The 20,114-nt window shown below is 37.0% G+C and overlaps 1 pseudogene; it reads left to right on the top strand.

The window, feature by feature from the left end:
• The first annotated feature begins 491 nt into the window (after window positions 1-491).
• On the top strand, window positions 492-10,415 carry LOC107561324 (peptidyl-prolyl cis-trans isomerase FKBP10-like; annotated as a pseudogene).
• Window positions 10,416-20,114: the final 9,699 nt, after the last annotated feature.

Below are 20,114 nucleotides of genomic sequence, written 5' to 3' on the forward strand. Positions count from 1 at the left end.
ATAAGAAATAATCTGAAAAAACTGACAATATTGTACAGAAAATACTACAGTAAACATACTATACATTATCTCTTCACCTAGCTGGATCTGGCCAGAGAATTTCATCAACATCACAAGCAATATCCTCATTAGCAAGACAACGCGGGAAGAACCGTCTTGAATGTCGAATCCATCCTTGCACAGCTGGGGCGTCGACTTGGTCACAGGCATTGTCATGCTACTACATGACGTCCTCCATGGCTTGAATGAGGGGTACCTGAGCCTGGGGCTGGAGATCGTAAACCTTCCACCGCCATGCAGAGAAAAGCTCTTCGATAGGGTTTAGAAACGGAGAGTATGGTGGAAGTATAGTACTGTCAGCTGTGGATGGTGTTGAAACCAGTTCTGGACCAAAGCAGAGCGGTGGAATGACACATTGTCCCAGATGACAGTGTATTGTATCTGGTGCATTTCATTACCTGCTGTGACGATGTGGTGCAATCGGTCCAAAAATGCGAGAATGTGAGGTGTGTTGTAAGGGCCCATTTTGGCATGACGGAGGAGAACCCCATGCTGTGAAATGGCAGCGCAAAGGGTGATGTTACCCCCACGTTTTCCTGGGACATTGATTATAGCCCTGTGGCCAATGATATTTCTGCCTCTCCTTCTTGCTTTTGTGAGGAAATTAACTCATTTGTAATTTGTTCTTTGTTTTCAGGGAGTACTGGAAATGGATGCTCATGCAATCCCACATGAGTTCATCTTTATAGATGAGGCTGGGTTCAACCTAGCAAAGACCAGAAGAAGGGGGAGAAACGTCATTGGCCACAGAGCCATTATAGATGTTCCTGGCCAACGTGGTGGGAACATCACACTGTGCGCTGCCATCTCCAGTATGCATGGTGTCCTCCACCGTCATGCCAACCTTGGACCATACAACACAGCCCATATTCTCACATTTCTGGACAGAGTTCAAAACATTCTCATACCACCAGAGCGTATGAATGATGCAGGCCATCAAAGAAACCAGTACGTTGTAGTATGGGACAACGTGAGCTTTCATCGCTGTTTAGTGTTTTGCAAATCACTGTGTGTAATGTTTTGCAAATAGTGTGAAGCTGACAATGTGCTTACAGCTGTGCAAATTTAGCCTTGTGTTTTGCTCCTTGAGTGTAAGGTTTTGCTAATTGTTGGAAAAGTTTAATTTTAGTGTGTAAGCAATCGTAAAAAAATGTATTATCCCACCATTTCTGGCTTATGATGACAAAGGATATGGTATAATTATTGATTGCTTTAATTTTTTATACGACATGTATTGATTGATATTTACTCTGCGTATTAACTCATAATGCTTATTAGTAGCCTATGTGTGACAATATTTTTGAAGTGTAATATTTTTGATATTTTATGAGATCCTGGATTTCATTAAATGTGATGTGTCTGAAGCATAGTCTAAGAACTTCATCCTTAGGCACAAAGGTCCCTCCATATGCAACTCTAATTTTTGACGTGTTACTGGTGGACGTGTTTAATGTGAAGGATTGATGTGAATGTGGAGGTTCAAAAGATCCCACAGCCATGCCAGAGAAGGGCAGTGGGGGGAGATTTCATACGCTACCATTATAATGGAACCTTTCAAGATGGCACTGTCTTCGATTCCAGGTCAGTCTATCATCTAGAAAAGAGATAGTTTCATATTACAAGATGTATTGCAAATGTTTGTGTTGAAGTGCTGCCATTAGCAAAATGCAGATCATTTCTATTTCACGAGACTGTTGACACATATCAAACGTCATAATTTTTTTAACAAGGAAGGTTTTTACATGGCTAACTTTAATAGATATATTTTTTAACATCCTCAGTTATTCTCGAAACAGCACTTACAAACACGTTTATTGGCATGGGCTATGTGATTGCTGGCATCGACAAAGCCCTGCAGGGGGTCTGTGTGGGTGAGTGGAGATGAGTCACTGTGCCGCCTCATCTGGCCTGTGGAGAGAATGGATCAGGTGACTATCAGAAGGAAATTAGAAGAGCACTGGAACCTTTTAAATTACATAATGCAACATAAGCATATTGAAATGTTAAAGGATGCATTCTTGCATTTAGTTTCAACAACTTTTCAAATGATCTGATATAAAATTTCAAAATGTATCATTGTAGGCATAAAGATATTTTACATGTTACATGCAATAGTTCACTGTGTTCCCATATGTGCGTACGAAGCCTTCTGAAAGTATCTTGTATTTTATTTCATTTAACATCCTTTATATATTATGTAGTAGTCTATTTTGTATTCTTCATATAATTTACCTGTTTAATCTATTTAACATTAAAGATAACTGAATTTGACTTTTTTGAAAGTAGAATAAGACTGATGTGACTGTATTTTTCTCAACTGTACATTCTCAGGTGAGCTGATCCCAAGATCTGCCGTGCTCATCTTTGACCTTCATATCATTGACTTTCAGAACCCTAAAGACCAAGTGGAGATCAAAGTGATCTACAAACCAGCTGACTGCAACCTGACAAGTGCTGCAAATGACCTGATTATGTACCGTTACAACTGCTCTCTGCTGGATGGCACACATCTCTACTCTTCATAAGTGCTCTCCATTTGCACCATGTGGTTATTCATTTAACAAGGTGACTATTGATGTTCAAGCATGGTTTAACTGAGGTTCACAAATCAGTATGACATCTTTTGGTATAAGCAGAATTATCAATGGATAGGTGTGCAGTACACACTTTAATCAAATAAAAACTGCAAATGTGGGGGTGCGCCAGAATCGGAACTGGGAACTGCACTAGACCAATTAATTTTCATATTCATTCAAGGAATTATGCATGTTGTACCAGATATTTTAAATGTTCAATATTTAACTAAATGACAATACAATATACAATTAATAATGTACAAATAATAATGTGCAATATTTAACTAAGCAGCATTTTTTTTTTTACAATGACTTGAAATTTGAATCTGTTACCTGTTTTTCAGTTTTATTGTATTTGCTGTTGTGTACAATTATTGATATTTCTAGAATAACTGATATTATTCTAAACACTATTAATGGATTATCTGCAGAGATGACTACCCAGAACCCCCACGTGTCACGTTAGGTCAAGGGAAGTTGATTGCCGGTCTGGATAAAGGTTTGCAGGGCATGTGTGTGTTAGGGAGGAGAGAGATCACTGTGCTGCCCCACCTCGCACATGGCACCAATGGAGGTCAGTAACCACACTATCAAAATACATTTCAAAAACTTTTTAGAAAGTCAATTCAGTTCTGAATTAGCTATTTTGCTGAAATCCAATGAAGCATCACATTTATATCCTACACTTAGAATTCTAATCCCAGAATGCACTGCAATGAGCTCAGTACAACGACACAAATGTTAAGAGAAATATTGACTATATTTACATGCACATCAAATTCCATTTAAGGTTTATATTTGGGTTACATCCATGTTCTGAATGTGTTTGAATATGTTTCTATTCATACAGGCATTATAATATTATTGTGTACATGGTTGTTTTAAGTATGGCGATCTATAAATCCGTGTTTCGTTTCCTGTTGTTAATTCTCAGGAGTTTTAAGATGCTGCAAGAAACACTTTTAAAATTAAAATAACATGAAATTGCAACTACAGCCACCAGATTACTGCAGAGCATTACTCAATGGCTCATTCGCTATTTCCACATAGATATACATCTTTTTAGATATACAGTTTTTTTTGTTAAGACATCATTATATAAAATCATCATTATAACAATAAAATATTCTTTGTCAAAGTTTATTTTTATTTTATTTATTTTGCAATTATGGCACATAATTACAGTCAAACCTGAACATGATGTTTTGTGTGTTTGTGTGTGTGTGCATGCATTTGTTCTCTATTGTGGATGTTTTGTGGTGTCCCTCCATCATTTCTGTGTGTGTTCTGCATTGTAGCTGATTTGCTGGATTTTCTGAATGGATTAAATATGAACAATAATTCATGTCTTAAACTATAGCTTTAGATATTTAGTTTGAAAATGGTTAAAGTTTCCATGGTCAACTGCAGGCAGTTTCTTAGTTTTCCCGTTGCATACCATGCTTGTCAAAATGATGATTCATCAGTTTCCGTTAGTCCCACCCACAATGTTATCTTTATGACATAAGGACATAATAAGATGTGTGTGTTTGTGAAGTTAAATGTGAAAATAGTGAAACATCAATCAGTCAATAAACCTCACTCCCCTGATCTCAAGAGGTGCACTAGCAACTGACACTAGAGGCTGCGGTCTTTAGCATCCTTGTTGAGGGGAGTAGAACCAGAGGGGTTACTCAAGAGCCGAAACACAGATTCATTTAAGTATGAAACATCGCAGTGTTGGTCTGAGATGCACCACCATTTTGCTCTGGCTTTTTTGGAACTATTTTCTTTGGCGAAAACAGACCAAAAACAGACAATAGTATGTCCAAGATGTAACCTACTCAATATTAACTTTTTTTTTTTAACTGTTGTATAAAATCATGCTGATATTCGGGAAAACAGTACTCTCGCTTGTGTGATGTCGCTAACTATATCTTATGAATATACAGTGGGGCAAAAAAGTATTTAGTCAGCCACCAATTGTGCAAGTTCTCCCACTTAAAAAGATGAGAGAGGCCTGTAATTTTCATCATAGGTATACCTCAACTATGAGAGACAAAATGAGAAAAAAAAATCCAGAAAATCACATTGTAGGATTTTTAAAGAATTAATTGGTAAATTCCTCTGTAAAATATATATATATATATATATAAACTCATACAGGCATATTTTTGACCTTTTAACTATATAATTATATGCAGTGAATGCTTTTTGGACTTTTTTGCTAAGTCAGTGACATGCTTGATAATGTCACCTCACATATCGTTAAAACAACAATTATGATATAATTTACGATATCATCCCAATAAATATTGCACACCCCTAAGCGTCAGGTTATATAATTATGTGCTGTCTGTATGATAACTTAAATGCTTGCAGTGTAGCACATTAACGTTTGTTTCATTATTTATAACAACACTAAATACAATTTTATTTTCAGAAATATGACCTAATCAAGGTCTTCAGTCTCAGTAGAAACTTTCAGGTAGTGTGCTGGAGCTGGTTGGAGCTACACTCTGCAGAACATTTGCCTTCCAGGAGCAGGATTGGACATCCCTGGTCTCATATCTTCTAAGCCAGGATGGGCAACTCTGGTCCTGGAGGGTCACTGCCCTGCTGAGTTTAGCTTGATCCCCAGTAAAAAATACCAGAAAAAACCTAACCAGAGTCCAAAGTTCAGGATTGTTTACAAAAAAAAGGAAACAAGTGTGTTTGATTAGGGAATAGGGATGGAGCAAATCTCTGCAGGACAGTGGCCTTCCAGGACTAGCCCATCCCTGTTCTAAGTGCATTAAGTGATTAAGATCAAATTGGTGTTGTATTTTGGTGGGTCCTAGCGCCATCATCTGGCAGTAGGAAGTGTGACACAAAAGATTTTGAAATAGTTGACCTGCTTAAATGCATGTGCGCTATGTGAATTGTGTTTCTAAAGCCACCCCATGGCAGTGCTTATATATTTTATATATTTTAATTTGGAACCTGATAGGACAGGGCTATTATTAAAACAAATAAATTATAATTCTGGAATCAGTGCAAAAACAGCTTCACATCATGTAACACTTATACACTTACTATACAATATTAATGTTGAAAGTTGCAATTCAACCATAAGCAACACCACCCTGTTTCTACATCACTCATTTGTAAATAGAATAAATTATTACTGTCCACAGGCCAATCACAGGTGCCATAACACACACAAGGCGGAATTATGCTGTTCCCTTTCAGTCGGTCACTCCGAGTCACGTCGGTGACCGACGAATTGGGATCTTGCTTAGAGAGACCAATCCACTTCGAGTGTAAACTAAATGAGCCAATGCACATTGGCATGCGATGACTGCAGCTGATCACAGCGTGAGCATAAAAAGGCAGCCAGTGCAACGCATACCAGCTTTTTGCTTCGGAGCCGAGTGACAACATCATTCTGCTCCTACCAAACTGCTTCGTGTGTGACGAGTCTAGCGCGCTCTCGGGAGTTTTTTGTTTTTGCGGACGGTGCTTCAGCGGTGGTCGTTCCTGTGTCGAGTGGGTTGCGCACGTTAGGCTGCACTACACCCTGTCGTGTTGCAAACGGCCGTTTCCCCTGTGCGTCTCGGCACGTAAAAGAGCATTTCCCTAAAAGAGTCAATTTCTCTAAAAGAGTACAATGAGCGGGTGCGTCTTTGTAAAGACGACAGATCGTCTTTTTAAAGATGCTGTTTCACCCTGTTAAACACGCTGAGGTGGCGTTCGCGGATGAGTCGTGTTCCCATTGCGGGAAGATGACCATCTCGGAGCTGCGTGCCAGGCTCAGTTTCCTCCAGGGGGGTGGAGCTCCGTTGCCTCACTCGCGATCTAGTGTTCATCCTGGCGGCAGCCAGGCGTGGACTACTTCGGGCAGTAGCACGGGCGGTCTGAGGGTTAGCCCATAAATTACTCACCCTCAAGTCATCCTTTCTTCTTTCTTTCTTCCTTCAGACAAATCCAGTCAGAGTTATATTAAAAATTGTCTTTGATCTTTCAAGCTGTTTCATGGCACTCAGCGAGTGTTGTATGCTTCAGTCCAAAACAAGTTAAATAAAAAGTGCCCATAGAGTTTGGGCCGGCTGACTCCCAGGTAATCCTGAGGCCCCGGCCCGGCTATGTGGCCAAGGTTCCCACTACTCCCTAAGCAGAGGATGCCCCACTGGATTGTGGATGCCATCACCCTGACTTATCAGGCACAGGCTGTGCCCTGCCCGCTCAGCTAGCTTGCTCAGTCTACAGGAGTGTTGCATCCTCCTGGGCGCTGGCTCGTGGTGCCTCGCTGGCGGATATCTGTAGGGCTGCGGGCTGGGCAACCCCTAACAATTTCGCTAGATTCTATAGCCTTCGTGTGGAGCCAGTATCCTCCTGTGTTTTCACCTCAAACGGGTAGAGGCGCTGAGAGGCCCCGATTTAGTGTCAGCTTGCTAAAACTGCTCCAGAGTGTCCGTACTGTAGGCTTGGTATAGCCTCAGAGCCCGTGTTTCCCCGGCAGACTTCTGCCATTTGCATGAGGGTTACAATCACCTCTAATCTTCCATATTCACCTAAATGGATGTCATATGTGTAAGTGCTTCCGAAACCTCCTTCGGGAAGGATGGGGCTTCCGCAACGTTCCTGTTCCAAGTGGAATGGGTACGTTTTCCCTGTGTTATCCAATCTCAATGAGTGGGTAGTGCTATGACAACAGTGATTGGTCTTCTTGTTGCGAGCCTCGGCCTACACCACAAAGGGGCGCAGGCGGCTCGCACAGGACACTGGAAGGGGCAGCATCCATGGCGCTTTGGTAGGGATCCCAATTCGTTGGTCACCGACGTGCCTCGGTGTGACCGACTGAAAGGGAACGTCTCGGTTACGTATGTAACCCTCGTTCCCTGAAGGAGGGAACGGAGACGTCACGTCCCGTCACAACGGCTGCTGTACCTACACTGAGTGGCCAGGTCACCGGCTCGGCTCCTCAGCGAAAACCTGGTATGCGTTGCACCGGCTGCCTTTTTATACTCACGCTGTGAATAGCGGCAGCTGGATGCAATCATCAAATGCCAATGTTCATTGGCTCGTTTAGTTTACATTCAAAGTGGATTAGTCTCTCTAAGAGAGATCCCAATTCGTCGGTCACCGACGTGACGTCTCCGTTCCCTCCTTCAGGAACATGGGTTACATAAGTAACCGAGACGTTTTTCAACCAATAACGTTAAAATAAAATAAACTTCTGACATCAACATGCCTGAACATGTACATTTTTGTTTAACAATGGAAACACTTATGTCACGATCCAAAAAACAAAACAAATAAAAAATATTCATAAACTTAACCATTTTTATAGAAATTCACTAAGGGTTACACCACTGACCCTTGCATACTCTAAAACACACTTCTTCTCCCAGCATCCATTATACAAACACTAGTAGGACATGAATTTTGACTAGACAAATATATCGAAATGTATTCATGCAAAAATATGATGTTATAGCGATCACTGCGCAAAAGCGGACACACACAAACTTTGGTTGCACACCAATAACATTAAAGTCTCGTGTGTAATGTACGACTCTTCTACCACTGTAATCATCTTTACCTTTATTACAGTTGTCATCCATCAAAACTTTGCTTGGACTGAAAACTTTCCAGGAGTTTACCAGTTTAAAATTATGATTGCAAAAACATGCTTCTTTTCGCTTTTTTAAATATTATATCTATTATATAATCTAGGTTTTGTTTTTTTAGATGTCCCAGTTTCCCCTGATCTCCTCTGTCTGTCTCTCTCTCCATTCCTGCAGCGCTGGGTGTACCCAGTAATGCAGTGTTGCTGTTTGAGCTGGAATTACTACAGCTGCAGAAGGGTGTTCCTGAGGGCTTTTTGTTCATTTTGTTCATTTGTTCACTTGGCATGAACCAAGACCAGGAGGTACCACTGGAAGAGGTATGCTCTCTGCTGTCTGGCTTATTAATGTTAATTAAGCTATTTCCATCTTAGTATATAAAAAGATGGATTAAGAACTGAACAGCCCTTGAGCTGATATAGGGCCCCACAAACAGTTATTGTTTTTAAAAGTAAATTTTATTTATTATTATAAATTATTGTTGACAAGAAAATAAACTAAAATTTAAAAAATTTAAAAATAATAATAAGGTCACACTTATTCGTAGACCAAATAACTATGACATTTGCATGAATAAATTACTAATTTGCTGCTTATTAATAGTTTGTAAGTTGTTACATTTAGGATTAAGGGATCTGAAACATGGTCATGGTCATCTGAAACATGGTAAAGGTACTAATAAATGTAATATGCATGCTAATAAGCAACTAGTTAATATTGGGAATTGGTCCTTAAAATAAAGTGTTACAGTTGTATATACATGCAGCTCACCAGGGACCCCTGCTATTCTTATCATAAAAATAATATTTTACAACAAAATTCAACAACATCTAGCATTATTTAGGATTTCCTTCTGAAACTCCACCCCCTCTTTGTTTGTGTATGTGCACTGTAGTATGTCATACTACATATCATACTGCAGGGTGCGAGGGACCTTTCAACTCTGCTTGCAGCTTTAATTTGTTTTATTTCTTTATATACACTTCTATTAATGATTCGCTCTGCTTACCCCAATAAAGAGAAGGAGCTAGAAAATGTGCTTAAAACATACAATGCATATGTTGCCAGGGAAAGGGCTGGATGGTATAATGGTATATTTTGATGATGGTATCTCGTTAGATATTTTGCTAAATCGTTAATTTTGCGGTATGTAAATATATCAGAGTAGCATATAACTATTTTAAAGTTAAAGAGTAATAAAGAAACATGCATGCATTCTCCCAACCTCAAACATATTAAATGCAATAACTGATTGGATGTAAGGATACAGATAAAAGGAACAAGACACCAATACATGTACTGTCCATCACATAACACAAAACAAATCAATGCAATTAATTAAAAAATCACAATAAGAACAAAAGGGGCGGTTGAGCAAATCACAACTGCTGTTGGGTGGTCTGGTGTCCTGTTTTTTAACTGTTTGCATGTAGTAGGTAACTAAGAAAGTGAAAACAGAGAGAGAGTTGGTGGAGAAAAAACACAAACACAGCCCAAGGATTTTAATACAGATGTATGCTTGCTACACACTACATGTACATGTTGCTATTAAGAATGTTTCATCCATCAATTGGGCTGTGGTAAAGAAATTTACGCATTGTCAGTCTGTGTTTTCTGTTCACTGTGCACAAGAATCAACATGACTTCTCAAGTCAGCATAAAATTAAACAGACCCTGTCCTATCACACAAATACTATGTGCAAATATAGAGACCTACAGTATGTAATTAGTATAACGTGTGACATGCTCGTACTGTATGTCACTCTGATCACCAATTGATTTTTGTCGTTTTCTTCTGCAGTTTTCAGCATTCATTAAGCTACAGGTGGCTGAAAGCCGGGGCCGCCTCCATCCGGGAATAGACAGTGACACTGTCCTAAGGGACATGTTCAATAAGCAAGATCACAACGCAGACGGTAAGATAACTGAAGATGAACTGAACATCATAGTAAATGAGGAAGAGGAAGTGCCTAAACATGAGGAGCTGTGAGGGCATCATAGTTTTTTGAGTGAGATTTTTGTAATTCAAGTTGTAATTGGCTGACTATGTCAGCTTGATGCTGGGTTCCATGGGTTCAGTAATGGGTAATGTTCTGATGACATATAATGCACTATTAAAATAGACATTTCCAGCGTTCCAGTGTTTCAGAGGCTACATTGGAAGATGTGTTATAATAAATGACCTTTCTGTGTCCTTTTTTCTGTCCATTAATCAAATAATCAATGTAACTGAACGATGGGTTTGTTCATATATTGCTGTTATGCAGCTTCTACAGGTCAGATTAAATAGGAATGTCCCAGTCAGGTTTTTTGTGCCCCCGATCCAGTCCGAGTCATTGAATATTGAGTACCTGCCGATACCGAGTCCTGATCCGATACTTGTATTTTCCTAGAGTTTGGTACTCACTTCAAAATAGATTAAAGTTGTTTAAAATCAACCCTATTAACAGTACTCACAAAAGTGAGTGTACGGTGTACTCACTTTTGTGGCCAGCGGTTTAGACATTAATGGCTGTGTGTTGAGTTATTTTGAGGGGACAGCAAATTTACACTGTTATACAAGCTGTACACTCACTACTTTACAATGTAGCAAAGTGTCATTTCTTCAGTGTTGTCACATGAAAAGATATAATAAAATATTTACAAAAATGTGATGGGTGTACTCACTTCTGTGAGATACTGTATATATATATATATATACAGTCATGTGAAAAAGAAAGGACACCCTATTGAATATCATGGTTTTCCATATGAAATAATGAAAAAATCCTCTGGTCCTTGGCAGGACTTAAAATTTTGACAATTAAACCTCAACACATGACATATCACACTCTGTCATTATTTATTTAACAAAAACTAGGCCAAAATGGAAAAGCCACGTGGGCATTATTACATATCTTCTGTACAGAATTTCCAAAACACAAGCGAAGAAGAAACTGAAACAACAGATACTGCCACATGTAATGTAATACGATCAGACATAAAATAGCATCAAAACTGTCTAACATTATGGAATAAAATGTCGACCCACGAAGAGGTAATGACTGTCAAGATTTGGGGTGTTGATCGACTGAATCCTGATTCAATGAATCCAACTGAATCCAATTATTAGTCTTTTTTCAGCTTTTTGTTCAAAATGTTGTTTATTTATTTATTTATGAAACTTACCCACATTCAAGTGTTTATAAAAAAAGAATGCATGAAGCTAGAATAAAATGTTTTTGTTTACAAGCAGATACCCTGTTCTTTCTTTTGATGTTTTGTATGTTCAGATGTTCATATAACAAAATATATACAAGTTAATACCTAAATAGGGATGTAAAGTTCACTTAAAGAAAACTTGCAGTATAAAACTACTAAACTAGTAGTTTACTGAGACTATACGTCAGTGTTCTAAAAATGCTACAAGAATTTAATTAGTAAAATATCAGTATACCTATGTTCACTTTTAGTATAGTTGCAGTACAAATTAAAAACATAGATGTAAACTAGTTGTGTACTCAAAGTTTACTACTGCTATACTTAAAGTATACTTAAAAGTATACTTTTATATAATAGAAAGTGGGCCAATTTAGTCCCAAGGAGTATTGAAATAGTATACATACAAGTATACTACTAGTACACTGATATTTGTATACTTACGACATAAAGAATACTTAAAATATACTTGAACTTTACTATACTTTTATTAGGCGAATAACATGCCTTACCTTAACTCAGAATTGACCACAGAGTCCAACGTTTATATTTTTTCTACAAATCTTTGTGTTAACATGTACTAAACATGAGTGGAATTTGCACCGCAGCGCCCCACACCTTGATGCTCATGACAAGAATAGCATATAGTTATATTTATTGAAGTGAATTACGTTTAAATCGCCGTCATGCATGAATGAATTATATTTGAGCAATTTTACACATAATAATCCACAATGATCACATTACACAAAACTGAAATCGCACGTCAAAATAACACTGTCAATATTTTTTGAGACCCCCAAAATTTCACAAATCACGTTTTCAGGGGAGCCCATGTCTTATTAAGGGGAGCCGAGCTCCCCCTAGCTCCCCCGTAGTTCACATCCTGTATAGTCTAATGGCAGATAAAATTAAACAGTAAATAAATGAATGTTTGATACAAAAGTGTGCATCAAATACTCTATACACAGAAGCTCATATGTGTACGTGATGCGCTAGAACACACCTCACTTTTAAATGCAGTTGGCAAACTCACTTTAAATCTCAACCTACTGCACGACACCTGCATGACAGCTGACGTGAAATAAATAATCAGATTTAGGATAGACAATACCAAACAGTAAAAAAAAAAAAACCCTCAATCAGGCCCACCCCGATTCTTGAGATCGGCTTGGGACATCCCTAAATAAGAGTAAGTACTAAAGTACTAAATAAGAAAAATATATTCTCTTAATTAATATAGATCTGTAAAAATGCTAAACATTTCGCTAGGGGTATATAAACAAAGAAGTGGTGTATATAAATTTAAGAGCAAATGTAGAGCTCTTTACAGGAAACTATTAAATTTCATATTTAATTTGCTTGATCTTTTGACACATGTATTTAAAAACACTGCAAAGGTAATTTACTGAATTCAAAATATATACATATTATATATATCTTGCTAAAATGAATTAGAGTGTGTTTTGATGATATATGGCAAAAGATAAATTTTTTTTTGGATTATTGATTATTAACCCCCATGGAAACTATTTCCTGAGGATACTGAAATCACATTTTACATGAGAGAGAAAGAGAGAGAGAGAGAGAGAGAGAGAGAGAGAAATACATTCAAAAACATATATTAATATAACACCAACCATATTATCTAATAACTAGTGTACTACAGTATTTGCAAGTAAGCCCTGAAGCATTTATTGCTGCCTGACCAGGCCTGTTATACTTCAGTCCACTACTGTGGTTGAATGTCAGCAGGTCTGGTTATGTTAGCAATCATTTAAAATTCCAAATCTTGGCAGAATAACACAACAATTTTTATTTGTTTTTACTGCTATGTAGAATGGTTTGACTTGTGAGATTTTAGTCTGATAACGAGTAGTACAAATCAGCCCTATATACTATATACTATACTAGCAAATGTGTACTTTACTTATGTACATACTAAACTGAAAAGTTAATTAAATTCTTTCAGTTTAGGCAAAAATTATACTTTTCCTTTAAACACTACTGGTAAAAAGTTTTGGAATAATTAAGACCTTTAAATGTTTTTGAAAGAAGTGTCTTATGCTCACCAAGGCTGCATTTATTTGGTGAAAAACGTTAATATTGTAAAATATTATTACAATTAAAAATAATTGTTTTCTATTTTAACATATGATACAATTTCATGTCTTTAATGGAAAAGCTGTATTTTCAGCATCATTACTCCAGTCTTCAGTGCCACATGATACTTCAGAAATCAGTATAATATGCTGATTTGCTGCCAATGTTGAAAACAGTTGTGCTGACCAATATTTTGTGGAAACTGTGATAAACTATCATTCAAATGATTGGGTAAGGAAGATTACAACATGACAGTAACATTTTATGTTACAAAAGATCTCTATTTCAAATGAATGCTGTTCTTTCGGTCATGAAATTTTTTTTATCATGATAAAAAAAATATTAAACAGCAAGAACTGCTTAATATTATATACTTTTAAGGAAAGCGTTTTACGAGTAAGTGCTTTTCATGAGAAAGTGTGAGAATGCACATTGAGTTTTGGAGTGATTTGTACAATAGATTTAACTTGAAAATTAATACAACAATAGTCAGGATCACTGTAAACAAGTATCAGTTTAAAGGTGTACACATACACACACACACACACACATACACACACACACACACACACACACACACACACATATATATATATATATATATATATATATTCACAAACATTAATTCAACGTTCAAGTCATTTTTTTAAAAATCCGGAAATTGTATTATGTAATGATATAAAATAGCAATAAATAAATATTCTGATGTTGCTTTATGGTCTTTTTAGGGTTAAATTACGTTTTATGCAGACATATTTTGGGTCACCGTGAACAGCAATCTATTGAAAACATCAGCAAAAGTATAAAGGAAACGCCGTTATGACAGCTTCTTTGCTTGCATTTTGACCGCTCCCAGCACCCATACCGTAAGTGCGCGATTAGACGCGCAGAGGAAAAGTGCGGCTGGCTTGACCGCAGTCACATCTGATATGATTACTTTAGTGTCATTAATTAGATTTCATTAATCCAAAAACCGTTTTCGGTAAGTTGATTAACTAATTGCTCTGATTTAAAAAAGACAACAACTGCCTTATTCAGAATCGGAATGAGCTTTATTGCCAGGTATGTTTACACATAGGAGGAATTTGTTTTAGTGACAGAAGCTTCCACAGTGTAACAGAATGACAAATAGAACAAGTAAATAAGGAATAAAAATATATAACTTGACAGTTGTATGTGCAGGTATATAACAATAGACAGTTTTTGTATGTACAGGTACTGAATATTATGTGCAAATTTGAGGTGTAGACTGAGTATGAGTGTTAGATAAATAAGTGTATGAGTGAATAAATAGTGTGTGTTCCACAGTTATTGTTAAGTGTTCATGAGATGGATGGCCTGAGGGAAGAAACTGTTCCTGTGTCTGGCCGTTCTGATGCTCAGAGCTCTGTAGCGTCGACCAGATGGCAACAGTTCAAAGAGGGAGTGTGCTGGATGTGAGGGGTCCAGAGTGATTCTGCCAGCCCTTTTGCTCACTCTGGATAAGTACAGTTCTTGGAGAGAAGGGAGGGTTGTACCAATGATTCGCTCAGCACTCCGGACTACCCTCTGTAGTCTTCTGAGGTCAGATTTGGTAGCTGAGCTGAACCAGACAGGTATAGAAGTGCAGAGGATGGATTCAATGATGGCGGAGTAAAACTGTTTCAGCAAACGGCTTAAGCGAAACAAAGCTCCTTGATATTATATATGTAAGACAAAGTCACCAGAGAGGAAAACAAAGAAAAAGGACTGAAAAATAAACTCAGTTTACACACCCGCTCTCCAGTGATGGACGAAGTACACAAATCAAGTACTTGAGTAAAAGTACAGATACGTATAATAAAATATTACTCCAGTAAGAGTAAAAGTACTCCTTTTTCAATTTTACTCGAGTGAAAGTACAAAAGTACTCGATTTTTTTATGTACTTTTGCAATTTTATATAGGCTACTTAATTTAATTTTATATTAGCACATATTTTTTTTATAAATCCTACAGCTCAAAATACCTGGGGTTTTCCCAAAATAACCACTATATGGAGTCGAGATATATTTGTGTTGTTGATATGGACTACGTTGAGGAGAGTGATGTAGTAATGTTCACTATGAAGTTTACACTGCGATGTACCTGAGAGAAAACCGATCTGACCATCTGATTTTCACCAGTAAGAAAAAGTGTTTTAAAGCTGTTGTTTTGCAGAAGATCACAGTTATATATGACATGAGAATAAGGCCTGAAGTTAGGAAGAACATTTTAAGGAAAATATAATTATATTTTCACAATGATTCTTTTCATCTCAAACCTCTGTGGTGTAAAAACACCCCTGCCCCCAGATTTGATAATTACTGTAGTTACCATGTTCTGAACATCACATCCTTTCTTTTCCCTCAGATGTAATCTATCTAGGTGGTTGAATAAAAATATTTGGACTTTATATCTAAACATTACCTCAACTTAGCACCAGCAAGCTTGTTAGCTTGACAGTTAGCATCAGCTAACAATATTTACTTATTTTCAGTATGGTTATAAATAAACATTCATATCTGTCTACTGTGCTAGTTAACCCAAACAATATTAAAATGTATACTGTTGATAAACAATATAAAAACAGCGGGGAATATGAACGTGCATGAGTTATTTTATTTAATCTGTTATTTTAATGTTTCTGTTTTTTTAAAAAAACCTAAAATAGAGACACAGATGTTGATGTGTCTGCATTCAAGCATTTCAGTGGGCTTAAACAGATCACCCTTTACAGCAGATTTAGTTCACAAACAACTGACAGTTTTGACCTAAATATGATTTTCAGTTACAATAATTAATCCTAAATTTCGACATTAGCAACTTAATTTTAACAGCATCAGACGCGCGTGCGCTCACAAGATCTCCAGGTTCTTACTTGTGAATTCAGTTCACTGGAGAACAGCATCAATCGGTTCATTCTCATTCGTCAATGAATCGTTTGGTGCGATTTGCGAACCGATTTAAAAGGTTAATTGAAAAGAATCAGTTCGTTCATGAATCAGACACCGCTTCTGCGTCTCGGAGCACTTGATATATTATAAGGCGTAACTATATGCTTTAAGAAATGTAGTGAAGTAAAAAGTACAATCTTATGCTTTGGAATGTAGTGAAGTAAAAGTAAAAGTTACTCAAATTAAAACGACTCCAGTAAAGTACAGATACTTGAAAAATGTACTTAAGTACAGTAACTAAGTAAACCTACTCCGTTACATTACAGTACATTACAATTTTTCAATATCTTTTTTTAAATGTCACATTGTCAATGAAACAACCTAATTTCTGTAGTTTATTTTTGTGATGTAAGTTCAAAATGAAATTAATAAGTTGTATACATTATTCATTTTTGTAGTGTAATTTATTTGTAAATGAACTCCCTTGTAGGGGGCCCTGCCTTTGCCCGTTTACGTTTGTTTGATTTGTTCATTATATGCCAGTCAGAATTCAGAAATTATTAGCCGCATTTAATAATACAGCTTATACAACTACGACCTTCGAGGCCACAAACAAACAGCATAAACTGGTATTTATGATTATTTCACGTAGAAGAAGGACACACGTATTGAATCGCGTCTGCACCTATTGGTTTGTTATCACATGGCTACTTTAAACAGCTCCATTAAGCCTTTAGCCCCAAAGTTCGTTCATGAATCAGACACCGCTTCTGCGTCTCGGAGCACTTGATATATTATAAGGCGTAACTATATGCTTTAAGAAATGTAGTGAAGTAAAAAGTACAATCTTATGCTTTGGAATGTAGTGAAGTAAAAGTAAAAGTTACTCAAATTAAAACGACTCCAGTAAAGTACAGATACTTGAAAAATGTACTTAAGTACAGTAACTAAGTAAACCTACTCCGTTACATTACAGTACATTACAATTTTTCAATATCTTTTTTTAAATGTCACATTGTCAATGAAACAACCTAATTTCTGTAGTTTATTTTTGTGATGTAAGTTCAAAATGAAATTAATAAGTTGTATACATTATTCATTTTTGTAGTGTAATTTATTTGTAAATGAACTCCCTTGTAGGGGGCCCTGCCTTTGCCCGTTTACGTTTGTTTGATTTGTTCATTATATGCCAGTCAGAATTCAGAAATTATTAGCCGCATTTAATAATACAGCTTATACAACTACGACCTTCGAGGCCACAAACAAACAGCATAAACTGGTATTTATGATTATTTCACGTAGAAGAAGGACACACGTATTGAATCGCGTCTGCACCTATTGGTTTGTTATCACATGGCTACTTTAAACAGCTCCATTAAGCCTTTAGCCCCAAAGAGCGCACATTTAGAAAGATAATGATAAATTCTCAAATGTTCATACCTCATTTCTTTACAGAGGATGATTCTATATTACTATATTAATGTTCCTCTAAATTATGCGATCATCTGATGAGTTTTGAGTGCTCTCGCGTCTTACTGCCATTACACATAGTGGGGAAGAAATGTCATCAAAATGATTTTAAATAAAAATAGCAATTTAATGAGCTTCTGTTTTTATAACATAGCTATGCCTATGATATAGGACTTTTGCACAAACAAGAGTCCTGTTTTTTTCCCGAATATCTGCACGATCGCAAATGTGCAATACACAAAAACGTACAGAGTAACTTTCAGACACAAAATTCCGTTTTGCTCCGTCAGAAAGAAAATAGAACAAACAGCAGAAGCGCTGCGTCTCTGAACAACAGTGTTCCTCAGCGTTACCTAACTCCTTTTAAGGCAAGTCATGTCACTTGGTGGCCATCTTTGAAACGCCTCTCGGGCATGCAAGTGCAGCTCTTTGAATGGAGAAACATCAAATTCTCCAAAACTGTTCACAATGCTTACGATTAAATTAAATATTTGAAATCACCAAAGAAATTTGACAACAACTGTGTCATTAATGTTGTTACTTTTGCTCAAATAGTGTTATAAAAAGCATATTTTCCAGGCTAGATTAGCCAGTGCTCATGGGACTGAAGGGCACGTCTCAGAACGCTGACTGTTTCTATAGCAACCAGGACTTCTAAGGGCAGCTGCAGTGAGGCACTGACTTTACCGATTAGCGATATGCCTATGATATAGGACTTTTGCACAAACAAGAGTCCTGTTTTTTTCCCGAATATCTGCACGATCGCAAATGTGCAATACACAAAAACGTACAGAGTAACTTTCAGACACAAAATTCCGTTTTGCTCCGTCAGAAAGAAAATAGAACAAACAGCAGAAGCGCTGCGTCTCTGAACAACAGTGTTCCTCAGCGTTACCTAACTCCTTTTAAGGCAAGTCATGTCACTTGGTGGCCATCTTTGAAACGCCTCTCGGGCATGCAAGTGCAGCTCTTTGAATGGAGAAACATCAAATTCTCCAAAACTGTTCACAATGCTTACGATTAAATTAAATATTTGAAATCACCAAAGAAATTTGACAACAACTGTGTCATTAATGTTGTTACTTTTGCTCAAATAGTGTTATAAAAAGCATATTTTCCAGGCTAGATTAGCCAGTGCTCATGGGACTGAAGGGCACGTCTCAGAACGCTGACTGTTTCTATAGCAACCAGGACTTCTAAGGGCAGCTGCAGTGAGGCACTGACTTTACCGATTAGCGATTGGCTCTTTCATTCAGAAGGCGGGGCTTCCTGCGATTGAGCAGCCATATTGAGCGTTGCATTTTCCCCCCATTCAAATCTATAAGAGTGATACATCTTGGGTGTTCTATAGTCTTTGGCGTTACACGGACCAGCAAATGATTCAATCAGACAGTCGTTTGTAAAGTTAAATGAATCAGCTTTTTAAACGAATCGGTTGATTTAACTCACTCATTAAGACAGTCACTTGCTGCCACCTACTGGCGGTTGTAGTTTCATATTTAAAAAAGTAGCTTATTTCATTTTTGCAGTCATTTAATATTTCTACATTACAATGTTATATTTAAACTGAACATTTATGAACAATCCATCTATGAATTTTGTTGATAGTGATTTGATTGTTAATAGTCTTGTCTTTTTATTTGATTGAATTTATTGATTAAATAAGAACCTAAGAGGACACAGATATGACAATAACTTTTAAAATACTAATAAGCCAACATCTCTGTTTTTTTTGTTTTGTTTTTTTGCTCGAAAGTTATTTGCTCGAAGCCTAGACATGTTGCATATTGATTGTACTATTTATGAACCTCAAAGCATATGTTTGTGTACTTTGGTTTACTCCATAATGATGTTTTATTTGAGGGCATTTGTAGTGTAGGTATAGGGCCCAAACATAACCTCAAGCCCAGGGGCCCCGCCCCCCTAAGTCCTGCCCTGAATGAGCCTGAGTACTTTCTGTACATTTTGTACTTTTGTTTTGCATATTCACATGTGTAAATAAAAGAGAAGTAATTATGTACATTGTTAATTTTTTAATGCAGCTTATAATTTTTTCACAAAACATTCTTCTATATGTTTATTTTTTTGTCCTGTAAATATTTTTTTTAGACATTAAAACAAATTGTTCTATACATTACTGAAAGTACTTTTTACAACTATTTACAACATAGCTTAGGTTTAACATCAGAAAACAACATCATTTTTGAGCCCAGCCCTGCCTCCATG

Source organism: Sinocyclocheilus grahami, unplaced genomic scaffold (genome assembly GCF_001515645.1).
Source record: "Sinocyclocheilus grahami isolate Dianchi unplaced genomic scaffold, SAMN03320097.WGS_v1.1 scaffold767.1, whole genome shotgun sequence".
NCBI classification, from domain to species: Eukaryota; Metazoa; Chordata; class Actinopteri; order Cypriniformes; family Cyprinidae; genus Sinocyclocheilus; species Sinocyclocheilus grahami.